The 13,439-nt window shown below is 47.3% G+C and overlaps 1 protein-coding gene across 1 annotated transcript in view; it reads left to right on the top strand.

The window, feature by feature from the left end:
• The window catches only part of LOC101794246 (uncharacterized), a 155,260-nt gene extending 143,808 nt beyond the window's left edge, over positions 1 to 11,452 (top strand). The window contains exon 29 of the mRNA XM_038183620.2: positions 11,324 to 11,452. The gene's annotated coding sequence lies outside the window, so the exon portion shown is untranslated. The remainder of the gene's footprint in view (positions 1 to 11,323) is intronic.
• Positions 11,453 to 13,439: the final 1,987 nt, after the last annotated feature.

The raw sequence follows: 13,439 nt of genomic DNA, 5'->3' as shown, positions 1-13,439 counted from the left end.
AACCCTGCCTGCGGCATCGGGGGGCAGCAGGAGGGGCTTCTCCTGCGCATGTGGACCTGGCTGGGTGCAGCCCAATGAGGATCCCAGGGAAGCAGGACAGTTGTGCCTTTATCACTGCCCAATGCACGACCCCACAACCCTGTGGCCTCTGCAGCAGTTTGGGGTGGGAGTGGAATCACTAGCTCTGTTCTTTTGGATAGGGCACGTTGAGCCGTCTCCTGGGGTATTTGAGTTTTTGGAAGACCTTTGGAGGTCTTCTTCCTAAGGCAGCAGGGATCCTGAGCATCTCCTCCTGCCTCCTGCCATCTCAGGCTGGGGTTGTCCGGGCCTGGGGGCTCGCAGCCTGCCCCTAGCCTCTGCTGTGTCGCTCTGCTGTGTTCTTCTCTCCCTTCAAACGCGGTGTTTGCAAAGGAAGGAGACAAACTGCAGTGGTGACAGCACCGGGAAAGGTTCAGCAAATGACAGTTTAAAGGAATTGCTGTAAACTTCTCTGATCAGAGAAAGTATTAAAAGGGGAACTGTTTCTGTGAAAGCACGTTCAAAAGGAAGACCTCTTTTCTGGGTTTTGTTATGTGTAAATATATATATATATTTCTGCAAAATGATTAATCCATCTTTGTTAGGAACAATTCTCTAATGCATTTTGAAATATCTCACTTACTGACACATGCTTTTTTTACCAGCTACTCTTTCTCTCAGCAACGCTGCTGTTGATGCTAATTTTTAAGATGCAGAGGGAGAAGCAGCGTTTTGCACCAAGTCTGCTGGGAAAGGCTATTTCTCCCTGCAGAAACCATTTTGCATGTGAACTTTTTAAAGCACCCCAATGCCAGGACACTCTCTGGCTTCCCTCCAGCTGTCCTGTAGGGCCGGCATTGCCCACCAGGCTGGGCCCTGCACCCTGCGAAGGACTGGATCTGTTGACAAAGCTGACAAGCCACCTCCTGGAGGAAGATCCCACGGCTTTTGGGTTGTTAATGTGTCTCCCACCCCCCCTTCGTGCTATACCTCTCCCTTCCCTTAGATCTCAAGGACTTCAGAGTCTCTTGAAGACGCTGGTCTGGAGGCTAATGAGGAATACACTTGACCTTTGCAGATGCCACGATCAAAGATTACTGCAGAATGTGGGGGAAGCAAAAAAGAAAAGCTCCTTTTGGCTTCGTCCTCCCAGCTTGTTGCAAGCATCCCAATTACGAAGCAGATCACAGGGGCTGTGTTGGAAGACATTGGTATCAGCAAATTAGCAGGCTGCGGCGGGAGCAGTAATTAAGGCAGCTTTGTGTTTGCCCGGGTTTGGGGCTGTGGCTGCTGTTTGCATGCTGCTTGGATCCAGGGTCCCCTTGTACGCCTGGGGTTCGGGAGCCTGCTGTGCAACGTGGTGGCTTGCGTCGTCTATGCCGTGCTGTTTAAATAATTGCCGTGTTTTAGGAATTAATTGTAGTGATTGCAGGCAAAGGACAAAACACAGGCAAAGCGGTAATGGCTCGTGTGGTCCCACTGCTGCGGCTGCCCACAGAGACAGCGGTAAAAGAACCACCTGTCTGCGGGTGAGAAAAAGCAGAGGAAAACAGCCTCTGCCTCTAGGTGCAAAAGGGAGGACGCAGGATCGCGCCCTCCCAGGACCCCAGCTCTTTGAAGGCAGCAGGTAGGCCCCCCACTGCATGGGGGGGCTTGGAAAATTTGGGGAATCGATGGGCACCATCCGCTGCTGGGGCAGAGCTGCTCAGGGCATGGGGTGTGGGGTCTGCAACCCCCTGCCTTTGGGAGGTCGGTTTGTAGCACGGATCTGTTCTCAGCAGGTGCCTCTGCCAGAAAGTCTCCCCCTACTATTAAGCCAATATTTTCCTATTCTTAAATTAAGCCTATTTCCCTTGTTTTGCATCTGCGTGGAGGCATTAAAAAAAATCTCCCTTTCATGTTGTTTATCATCTCTAAATATCAGAGCTAACAGCCCAGGTTTCCTTTGCTCTTTACGGAGTGCCTCATAAATCACCCGCTGACTGCCAGGATCTCTTCAGATGCTCCTCCTGCCGTCTCCATCCAGGGAACAGGCCGCACGTCTCCACATGGATCTGGTCTGAATTGGTTGCCTTAACCCAGAGGTCAAGGGAATGGCGATCCCTCTCCTCCAAAGCACTTGTTTCACAAAGGCTAAACTGTGGGTTTGTCTTGTCTGACACAGCACAGCAAGTCTTTATTATTATTATTATTATTATTATTGTTATTGTTATTATTATTATTATTATTATTATTATTATTATTATTATTATTATTATTATTATTATTATCTTATTTATCTATTTATCTATCTATTTATTTATTTATTTTGCAGTAAGATTCATTATGGGAAAAAACAGGGAGGGCAGTGCAGAGAATCCTGCCCCACCCTGGGCAATGCTGGCTATCCCCCTGTGCACTCCCGTGCTGGGGCTGGAGGCTGGTGGCTCCCCTGTGATTTCCTCGCTGTTGCTCCAGGAGTGCCCTGATGCTGTCTGTACCGACCGTGCCAGCAGGCCAAGCAGCTCCTTGGGGTTTTGAGGCAGGGTTTGGCCATTCAAAGGGCCTGGTGCTCTGTACACCAAGCCATTCCCCCAGGGAGCACAGCACTTGGTGGAAGATGTCTTCAGCAGCAGCCAGGGGCTGGGTTTCAAAGCACTCCTGTTTGCTGAAGGATGCTTGCAGGGCCAGCCGGGAGGATGCCAGGAGAAATGGCAGATGCCCAGATAACTTTTCACATTGATTTCCAACAGCCCAAATAGTCCATGAAATACGCTGCTGCTTCCCACCGATCTCTCCCTTGGAGCGTGCCTTAGCATAACAGCATAACCTGTTGGCTGAAGTTCTCACTTCCTTCTTTTTATTTCTTTATTATTTATATATTTATATTATATATATATATATATATATATATATATATATATATAATATAAATATATATAATATAATATATAATACATAATATATATATTATATATATTATATATATATTATATTATTTATATATTTATTTCTTTATTTCTTTATAAAGACTTTATAATAAATCAACTTGTTTGATCTGGATTGTGCTAGGTCTGATAATTCACGAGCATCTGCAGCATCTTCAGTTCTGAAGAGAACAGCCACCCTGTCTGTATCCAAGGCAGGTCACCATGGGGAAGACAAGAAAATGGAAGAGTTCATCCATTGTGGGACATCTCAGGCACACAGGACACATTGTCTACCCACTTATATGTGCAGAAATGATGAATGTAAGCCATGGTTTCTCAGAAAATGTATCACAGGCACAGTGCAATTCATCGTAACAGTGGCAGGGCACAGCCCGGGTGACCAAAACTACAAAGCTTAGGAAGTGCTAGTTTCTGGAGAAGGTTTTGAAGGAAAGCAGCAGAAGCTCTCAGACTGTCAGGAATGGATCAGCAAAGCTCCTCAGAGCAGTCACTGGGCATTTGGGGGGTGCTGGCTGATTTAGCAAGGCAGCAACTCTGGTCCAGCTGGGCAAAGCTGAGTGGAGAGCTGGGAAGTGTGGGCTGGTGGAGGTGGGAATAGACACAGCAAACAACATTATCCCTCCTGGGAAAGAGATGTATTTTCACCAAAGATGGTTTAGAACAGAGATGTGTGCTCCTTTCTCAGAGCTGATGATGCTGCAGGTCCCAGGAGGCTCTCTGGGTAGCAAAGGGGGGTGTCCACACATTTTCACATGCAGGGGAGCTGCTCACAAGGAAAGCACTCTAATTAGAGGAAAATATTTGATCTCCATAGGCTTTTGGTGAAATATCTTAGAAAGGCAGCAGATGTTGCTGAAATCATTTTTTCAACCATTTCTACCCCCCCCCCCCCCTTTTTTTTTTTATGTGGTGCATTGAATCATTGAATTTTAAATTAGATAGACAGCTCGTAGCTATTTATTGGGGGGTGCCAAACACTTGCCCTAAATCAAAGCTGGTGTCTCATCCAAAGCAGAGCATGTGCCCCCACCCCAACATCCCTCTGCCTTACTTTTCAAAGCCACAAATTATCCAGTGTTCAGTTCACCCCAGGAGCTGTAGGATCCCAAAAATCTGTCATAGCACAGCCAGCCCATATTGCTCCATTGGATCTATTGTCACCTCAGTATCCTGGTGATGTGGCCATTCTGTACTGTTCTACCTTGTATCACTCTTTTGCCCAATAATTCACCTTCTATGACAAGCTAGAAGGCTGCAAATCTGACTCCTCAATCCCAAAATAAAACAGCACAAATGTAGGACTGCCTTAAGGCCATTCCAAAAAGCCTCATGGAGGTATCTGTCTTCTTCAGAGTGGCTTCAGGTGAGGAAATTTTCAAGGCAGGAACCTGAGTCCAGGTGTGAACTTTTCATTGCAAGGAGACGTGAGAGATGGAAAACCCTATTTTTGGATTTTTAGCCCCATTGTAGAATGTTATATCACAGTCCTGGCTGCCTTGGCCATGGTAGCACAAAGCCAGCTCTCAACTGATGTATAGTGAGAGTCAGATAATCGCATGATCCACAGAATGGGTGGAAAAGCAGCAAAGCTGTCCTCCTTGTGTGAGGAAATGAGACGTATATGTGTGGTGGTCTACAGCAAAGGATGGGCAGAGGCCAAGAAACACAAAAATCAATATCATAGCTTCGTGGGCAGTTTTGCCTTTAATTGCAAAGGAGTAAGGGGATTTTCCCCAGAGAAGGGCTGTTGTTGCTGAACACCAGCAGGCCACAGTGTGTGCTGCAAGCACAGGCATCACCATTTAAGCAGGGAATAATCACAGGCTTTTCTCCCTTAAATTGTCCCAGGGTCTGTGGAGAACAAGGTTTGCAGCCTGGACATCAGATGCTGCCTCATATTAGAAACCCTGTGGGTTTTGTTGTAGAGTCAAAACAAGCATCTTTACGAGTTTGCTTGTCTTGTGTCACCCCAAAAGCATCTACAGGACACTGCATTCAACTCCACTGGACGGGTCAGTTAATTATGTTGAGAGAATCAATAGATTGATCAATTTATCAAATGATAAACAGAGTTTCTGCTTTCATCAGGGTAGTGAATATTAATTGATTTGACAGGCTGAAGCTTGGTAAAACAAGTAGAAGGGGCATCAGGGCATCACTGTATTAATTAGCCATGTTGAAGCTGCTTTTAGCTGCTTCCGAAGTTTAATCAATATGCTACATTTGAGTCCCAAAAGGCTTATGAAAACAGCCTTTGAAATCCTTTAAATTGTTGCCTCTGTGAGGTTTTAGACTCTTTGTGTATTCTTGTTCTGCTGTTTTTCTTCCTATTTTTTCCCCCCTCCTGAAATCAATAGTGACCCTTAAGGATTGGTAGGGGCGGGTTTTCTTATTTGTATCACAAATTTGCATTCGCTGGTAACAGAAATAAAATGAAAAAGATCTTCTGTTTTAGTACAATAATAATAATAATCCTAGACATTAATGAGCTGCCCTCTGCCTTCCAGTTTCTATATGCAGTAAATTACCTCTATAGACTTAATCTGATGTGAATGGGCAAGGCACCAGTTAAATCATGTTTTCCTGAGCCCTCGCGTAGTGCTCAGACTTTGATTTAATACAAAGTAAGGTTTGAGCTTGTTAAGACATTTTGCCGAGAGGGGGGTGGAGGAGAAGGCCGCTCTGCAGAGACACCCTGGCGGCTGCCTTCCTGCAGACTTTTCCTATGGCTTTGAGATAATCTCGGCGCTGAATCTGGGACACCCTCCTCTGCCAGGGGACTCCTTGACAGCTGAAGGCTTTGGTGTGTCCTTGGGACCCACGGTGTGCCGGGAAGAGGCGGTCCCGCTGTGGGGCAGCGGATCCCCAGAAGAAGACCCCCTCATCAGGACCTCTGACCAACGCTCCAGCAAACCTGAGAATACACGGCAACCTGAAAGAAATTTTCTAAAACCACGAGTTTCTGACCTCGTAATTTGTTGCAGCTTTCTGCTAGTTTAAATTCTCATCCCTTTTTGGGACAAAACCTCCCCAGATGTGCCTGTAGAGGGCTTTCAGCACACTTCCTCTGTGCCTTCAGCGATTCCGCTCGTCTGGGCTCCCCAAGGTCTCCACTACAGATGTCACACCAGCGCAGTCAACACAGGACGACCAGCAGTGCTCCAAGCAGTGCTCAGGGCCCCAGCATAATTACAACAATTACGGAGTCAGGCCCTGAGCTGCACTTTCCGATGCACACATCTGCCACGCAGGCCTCACCGTGCGCGCGGATCCTGTCCTTAATAATGGAAGATGCCCCAGTCTCTCCAGGGGCAACACTCCTTGCTACGGGCAAGGCACTAAATCACATTTGAAGTTTCTAGGCCAAAATATTTTGTTTTAGACGAATAAAGTTCTGAAAAAGCGTGAGGCAAGTTTCCAGGCGTGGCTCACTGGGCCTACCTGGTGGTGGGCAGGAATGAAGGAGCCTTGTGGGAGGTGGAAGCGAGGCCACTTGGTAGAGATGGCCTAGAAGAGATCGGATGGATTCAGAGGAAAATGGGGCAGAAGAGCACACAAGTGCGTGCCACTGTACCCCAAGGCAGAGCTAGCTCTTCCCCTATCACTTCCAACTCAGAGTCCCAGCAACATCTCAGCACCATACACGAAGACACCAGTGGCTTATTTCTCAGGTTTTGTACCTGACCACTCATCAGCCCTAAATGCACCGTGAGCCTTGGTGCCAGGAGAAGGAACAAAGGAGGCACCATCCAGCTCTGCCTGGGGTGGGGTGGCCCACTGGGTCCCCCCTTCCAGCTATTCCACCCCTTCTTGTCACACACACGTCCTCGGATTCAGTGACACAGCCAAATCCCCTTTTCCATGAGGGATGGCAGTTTGGGAAGCTGATCTCGATGCAGGTTGTGCATGCTGGTGACTTCTCTGAAATTGCTGCTCTCCTGAACGTGTCTGTAGGTGCAGAACAGGCTGCACAGGGTCAGGACGCCCTCCTGGGCCACACACAATGTCAGTAATGAACATTAACAGCTCCTGCTGAAGGGCTGTGTCCGAACACTGGGCAGACCAATTAGTCTGTGACTCCTCCATAGAGGCCTCCTGGAGAGGAGGACAAAAAGGCAGAGGTGTCAGGGCAGGGCAGAAAGGGACAGAGGAACAGAAAGGGACAAAAGCATTCTGCAGCCAAGCGAGCCCCTTGTGCATGGGCTGCAGAAGGGTGGTCCGTGGCTGGGGCACCATGGCACGGGAAACAATGAAGGGGACGTCTGATGGGAAGGTTCTGAGGGGGAGGCACTGGGCAGTGCCATGTGGGTGGGAGTCCAAAACGATGCCAATTGCATCCAGCACCACCATCTGGAGCAATGCTGCCCAAACCCGTCCCTGTGATTTTCCTCTGGAGGGCCTTGGAGGGTTGGTTTGTGCACTGGGGGAGGTTCTGGGACCCCAAAGCAAGAAGCAAAGTCACCTGATGTGTGGGACACAGGTAGGCAAGGCCAAGGCAATGCTGCAGGATAGCAGTGAAGCATCACCATCCGTGGACCAGTTTTACTGTCTCCGTCACTCCTCCTGCTTGCAGGAAAACAGAGGGATGCCCAGCAGTGTGCGTCACCATTTATGACAATCAATAGCTGGGATTTGTCCAGAAAAAGAGCAGCCAAATGCATGGTCCTTCCCAGAGGTTTATTCACGGGATGAAAGGAGTGATGTCAGAGGAAAGCTTGGTGAATGTGTGTATATAAACATATATATATATATATATATATGTATATATATATATATATATATATATATAAACGCATATACTCACCTGCTTTTGCATTGCTGTGCAGCAGCCAGTGCTCACTGCCCCATCATCAGGGGGGGCATCTCCCTCCATCATTTCAGTGATGCCTACCCCAAGGGGCAGGTGCGATGTAGACCCACCTCCCCTGTGGGGTCAGCGCTTCCTCTCCTGCTCAAATACCTCCGTCGGGGGAAGGCCCCTTGCTGAAGAGAAATAATACAAGCCTCATGTCACTGATAGTTTTAAGATTATAAAGGAAACCTTCCATCAGTGGTGGCACAATTACCTTCCCATTTTCCTGCTTCACCTCATTAAAAGGAAAATGTTACAATTAAGGCACGGGCAGGAGGAACAGATTAATGTTCTGTTTCTAATGCATTGATGAATCGGCACTTAGTCAAGGGACTTAAAAATATTAAATCCTCACAAGAGCCATCCCAAAGGGGAGCGTTTCTTGCTGTAGGGGCTTTCTCAGCACGAACTAGTGGCTGTCACTTACACTATGGTTGTGTTGTGCAGATGGGTTTGTGATGAGAGTGGGGTTTGCTCAGGTTTGCCTGCTGGTGCTCCACAGGGTGGTCGCACGCTCCATGGGAAATCTTCTCTAGGTGTTCACCTTAACATACAGTAACTTATTTCGGTGTGCATGGGGTATTGTACATATAATTGGACATCATCTGTTCTTATTCTTGTTTTTCCATCCCATTTCTCTCCTTTTGGCATGTCTTCATTAGTATCACGGCTTTATTCTGCCAAATGCAAAATTGCTTCAGGTTTTTACTCCGTTTTTCAGGCCAGGTCACTGTCACATGAAGGGAGCAGTGAGCAGGGGACGGGTCATTCCCAGTGCCCGACCCAGAGCTGTGTGGCCTCTGGGAGATCCCTCAGCCACCTCTGGAGTCACCTGGAGGAGCAGTGTACACCTTAATCAAACGACTTACTCTTCTAAAACTGCTTCAAGGTGGGGACATGAAAATCTGCACCCATATTCTACACTCATTTTCAACATATTTTAACACAATTTCAAAGCCTTTTTGGGGCCTTGAGCTGAGACTTGGGGCCCGCCATGCCCACGTTCACTACACCGCCGGCAAGTCTCAGCCCTCCTATAATGAAAATGTCACTAATGATAAATATTTAAAGGGATGCTTATTTTTATATTTACTACCCTGACCTTTATCTATTTGGATTTTATTTTACATTTTATGTGGCTTGCCTTTGCTTTTCCACAGCCATGCGGTGCTGCAGAGCAAGAAGCACTGCAACAGCTCCACGATCGCCGCCGTGTTATAAATACGCGCACAGTACATACAATTACAGAACTTTAATGTCTGGTATAATTACTGTCTGCAGTTTGCATTAATGCTCAGGGTGATATAGTGAAGCAAGCCGCTCAGACACTGCGAGATGCACGTCCCGAGGGGCAAAGGAAAATCATCGCTTGCGATCCTACGATTAATTATTGTGCTGCGCGTAGAGAAGCTGAGGTTTTCCCAAGCACTTCTTGCGCCCATGGTTGATTGAAATGACTACACGAGAACAGCACTGCTGTGCATAGCCTGCAGGCAGGGCTGTGCTTTATCATCAAGCAAGGGTCCTCAATTTTATTCTTGTAATGCTGAAAGGGAAAATTGAGGAAAACAGCAGGAATAAGGAGGAGAAAGTGAGTGTAACAGGTTGCAGCATCTTAAAGTACGGTGTGTGTTAATTTGCAGCACTTCCCCCGTGTATCGCCTGGCCCAGGACCTGGGAGGTGCGTTGGAAGATGCTGGGGGTTCATCCTGCTCCAGGATTTATCATTACTGAATTCCTGAATTGAATTATTGAATTATTGCTGAAGCTCAGCAGATTCACAGTGGCATCTGGATCGAAGCATCAGGGATGCTCCAGGCTGTGTGATGAACCCTGGGATATTCCTGTCCCTTCCATGCCATGGGAGGATGAGGACAGGCAGTGCCAGAGGGCTGGCGACAGGATTTGGCTGAGGAAGCCAACAGCCATCCAGGAACGGAGGAGAAGGGAATTCCCCACAGTGCAGTGTCTGGCAGCCTTACCCGAGCCCCATGGAAGGGAGGGACAATGGAAGAAATGAGAAATGGAAAAAAGGCTTGATTGGACCTTGCTGAAAATCTGGGGGAAAAAAAAAGGCGAAAAGAAAGTGCTGAGGCAGCTTTCTGTGTCTTTGAACTTTAGGCTTTGAAAAGAGGTGGGGAAAATCTTAAGGAATTAACGAGGACAACTGGGAAATTACTCAGGAGGAACTTTCAGTGCTTTGAGCTTGGAAAGAAATAGAAAAAACCCTTTATATATATACACCCGTACTGACATATACACACATACACATATATAGATGCTTCAGCCAGCCATTAATCTTCACCTCTGATTTTTCCACTCTGTATTAACGAGGGGAGATGTTGACAGGGCGGCTGGGGAGGGTGAGAGCTGCGCTCCCCCCGTGCTGGGGGCTGCAGAGGAGGCAGAGGCAGTGCTGCTGATACCCGGGGCTCCCTGGCAGCACTTGCTGAAGCTCAGCCTTGATCAGAATAAGTCTCCTTACAGGAAACATCAACTTTTTGTCAAAAAAGCCTGGAGATAAATATTCTTGGATGAAAACCTATAAAAAGCCCAGACTGACAAACTATTTTTTTTAGGCACTTCTTTTTCTCCCAACAAGAATATATCTGTCAAGAGAAACAGATGTTCTCCATGAAAAATCTTCTTTAATTACAAGTCTGTCAAAAAAGGCAAGGTAGTTGTTTTTTTTTTTCTTTCTCCGAGCCCATTAAAATGTACGTGAACGGCCAAGGTTTTAAAGCCATGGCTCCTTCCATAGTACAGTATTTAAATGAAAAGTTTCTCTGTTGAGCAGGCTGAGCAGCAGCAAAGCCACAAGCCAAAATGTAGGGAGAGAGTCATGCAGCCAGCGGGGCCAGGTGAGCCGAATCCCTCTCCAGAGCTTAGGGCTTTGGCACATCTTGCCAAATATCGCAGAGCAAAACAAAAGCATTTAAGTTCCTGCATTCCCGGGCATTTCTTTAAATGCTCCACTATATTTTCAATCCTTCCCTTCATGTGCCCAGTAAATACTTTAGTTAATACCTTTGAGCACTAACCTGTAGTCCTCACCTTTTCGGGACTGGTCTGCTCGATAGGAGCATGCAGACGAGGGCAATGTGACATAAATGTTAAAAGAGGTTTCTCCTGAGGCTGGCACACCACGTGTTATCCAGGGGAATAAAGTTCTGCAGGAAATAGGAGCGGGAACACAAGGTTGGTATTTCTTATTTATTGGTTCCAGTAATTGGCTAGAATATGTCTGAGCAGTTGGATGAAAATAATCAATAGTTCTTGTCCACTAATGAATGATTTTCCAGCAGTCGCTAGTGTAAATAGGTTTCATTAAAATAGCAAATCCTCCCAAACAAGAAAATTAACGAGAGCTTATGAAACCTATGAAATTGCATGGGTCTGAATTTCTGACAGCAATGACAAATATCTGCTATTGTTATTTTTGGTAAACAGATTTTCTTTTCAATTCTCGGTCTTGTCACTTAAATAATAACAATACTTAGCAAATCCATTATTTCTTTCCCAGAAATGTTCAAGTGCTTCAGGCCTTAAGTCTGCAAATCATGTCAGCCACCGGCCAGGAAAAGGCTCCTTTGCCAAGCATCCCCCGTGCCCAACCACCGCCCTTGGAATCGACAGCGATCCGAGTTCAGCCTTCAGACGAGCCTGCTCTGAATCAATGGAGCTGTTGCTTTTCCTGACTCCCAGGAATAACACGGTGTGGAAACAAACCATGGCCAGGTCCAGAAAAGAAACCTGAAAAAAAATATTGGTTTTGGTCAACCTGGAACATGTCTCTTTTTACCTTTACATTTTCCTAGAGCAAAGTGAAACTCTTCATCCACAGGTCCAAAAAGCCCTGAAGCCACTTGGTCAGACATCTCTCAACATGCTTTGTCAGTTTCTTAGTTATTGCTAGATGAATCAGAAGTTCTTCAGGGAGCAGTGAGGATGTTTTTGCAAGTGGCAAAGCCCAGGTTAAATCTCAGTGGCTGAAAAAGCTCAATTCCAGTATCTGCTTCTTGCTCCCAGAGATTTCTCCTTCTTTCTCCTTCTCCTTCTCCTTCTCCTTCTCCTTCTCCTTCTCCTTCTCCTTCTCCTTCTCCTTCTCCTTCTCCTTCTCCTTCTCCTTCTCCTTCTCCTTCTCCTTCTCTTCCCATTCTTCTTTCTCTTCCTTCTCCTCTTCTCCTTCTTTCTCCTTCTTTTCCAGCCTTCTCTTGCCTCCTCTTCCTTCTCCTCCTTCCCCCTAACTCACCATCTCCCCTTGGTCTCCCCTCCCTTTCCTTCTCCCCATCAGGTATCACATGGTGGATGCAGGAGGCTCTCAAAGGCAAGAGCAGGCTTTGGGCACCATTATCCACACCAGCAGCATTGACCAGAAACCAGGGTTTCAGCCAGGAAATCATGCTGGTAATCTCCTTTGAGGAGGTGCTCCCATTTTTCATGACAGTCAGTCCTTGCACGGGATGAGGATGAAAAGAGAAAGCATTTCATTTGCTCTTTGGAAGCTGGAGCTATAGATCAAGGCCCTGCTCATTCCCCTGAAGACTGGAAATGGTGTTTTGTTTTTTTTTTCAAGAATTGAGGCTATACTCTGTGAAAGCTAAAACAGTTATCTACACTTCCATCTAGAGGTCAGCAGTAGAGATTTTTCTCCAACACCTGGATAAATCCAGGCTGTTAGTGCTGCTCCTTCCGCTCTCCTCGGTTATTGCTTTTTATTACATGAAGGGTGAGGAACAAGCAAATACCTCCTCTTCCCATCTTTGCCCTTGCTTGTTTGCACAAAGCAGCCAAACGTCTTCCTGCTGACCCTCGGGACCCAAGCCCTTTTGGTGGCCATGATGTTGCTCTTCGGATGCCGCAGTCTGGATGCAGATGCTCAGGGCTGCTTATTCCTAGCGGATGGCATACAAAGGTTACTTTCAGACAGCAAGACACAGACTGGTGGAGATGTAGACCTTTCTCTACCGTGAAAGAGGCAGCCCTGCACCTTGTCCACCAGGATGGTGGGTTTTGCTTCTGCAGAGCCTTTAGGGATGTCTTGTCACCACGCCAGCATGTCTTCCTGCCATACATCTCCTGTCCTCTGCTCCCTGTGGGCTGGTCTGGGGAGACAGCGACCACTGTGTCAGTCACATCCTGCTGAAGGAAAGCAGCTCCTGGTGTTTTATGGACACCTCTGAGGTGCTTCTTCCCAGGCCTGTAGCTGAGGACAAGTCCCTCAGCCCTTGAGATGTTCCCTGGGAGATGAGTGGCTCAGCCAGAGCCTCGTGGACTCCACTCTGCATCTTGGAGACTCAGCTTTGCCACCATGGACATCCCAGGCTGCTGAACCCCTCCCTGTCCCCACTCCTCTTGCCTGGCATGGGTGCCACAGGACTAGGCCACCTTTTGCTGCCTGATCTCAGATCTCTGGCAGGAGGGTTTCTGAAACCACGCTGCACTCCTGCGTCCGTGAGCCTGCGGCTGTAAATCCTGTGTCTCTGCCATAAGCGGTGATTGAGCCTGTCTAGCTTAATTTATTCCTTCGGAGCCCATGCAGTTATGGCAGAGATGATTGCCTGCTCAAGGAGCAGCGCTTGGGATGAAATCTATCCCTCTTGAGAGCTCTGCTGGAAAAACACCACAGCATCTGTGAA

The sequence above is a fragment of the Anas platyrhynchos genome, chromosome 9 (genome assembly GCF_047663525.1).
Source record: "Anas platyrhynchos isolate ZD024472 breed Pekin duck chromosome 9, IASCAAS_PekinDuck_T2T, whole genome shotgun sequence".
In the NCBI taxonomy this organism is placed as follows: domain Eukaryota; kingdom Metazoa; phylum Chordata; class Aves; order Anseriformes; family Anatidae; genus Anas; species Anas platyrhynchos.
This window is presented reverse-complemented; position numbering and strand designations above follow the sequence as displayed.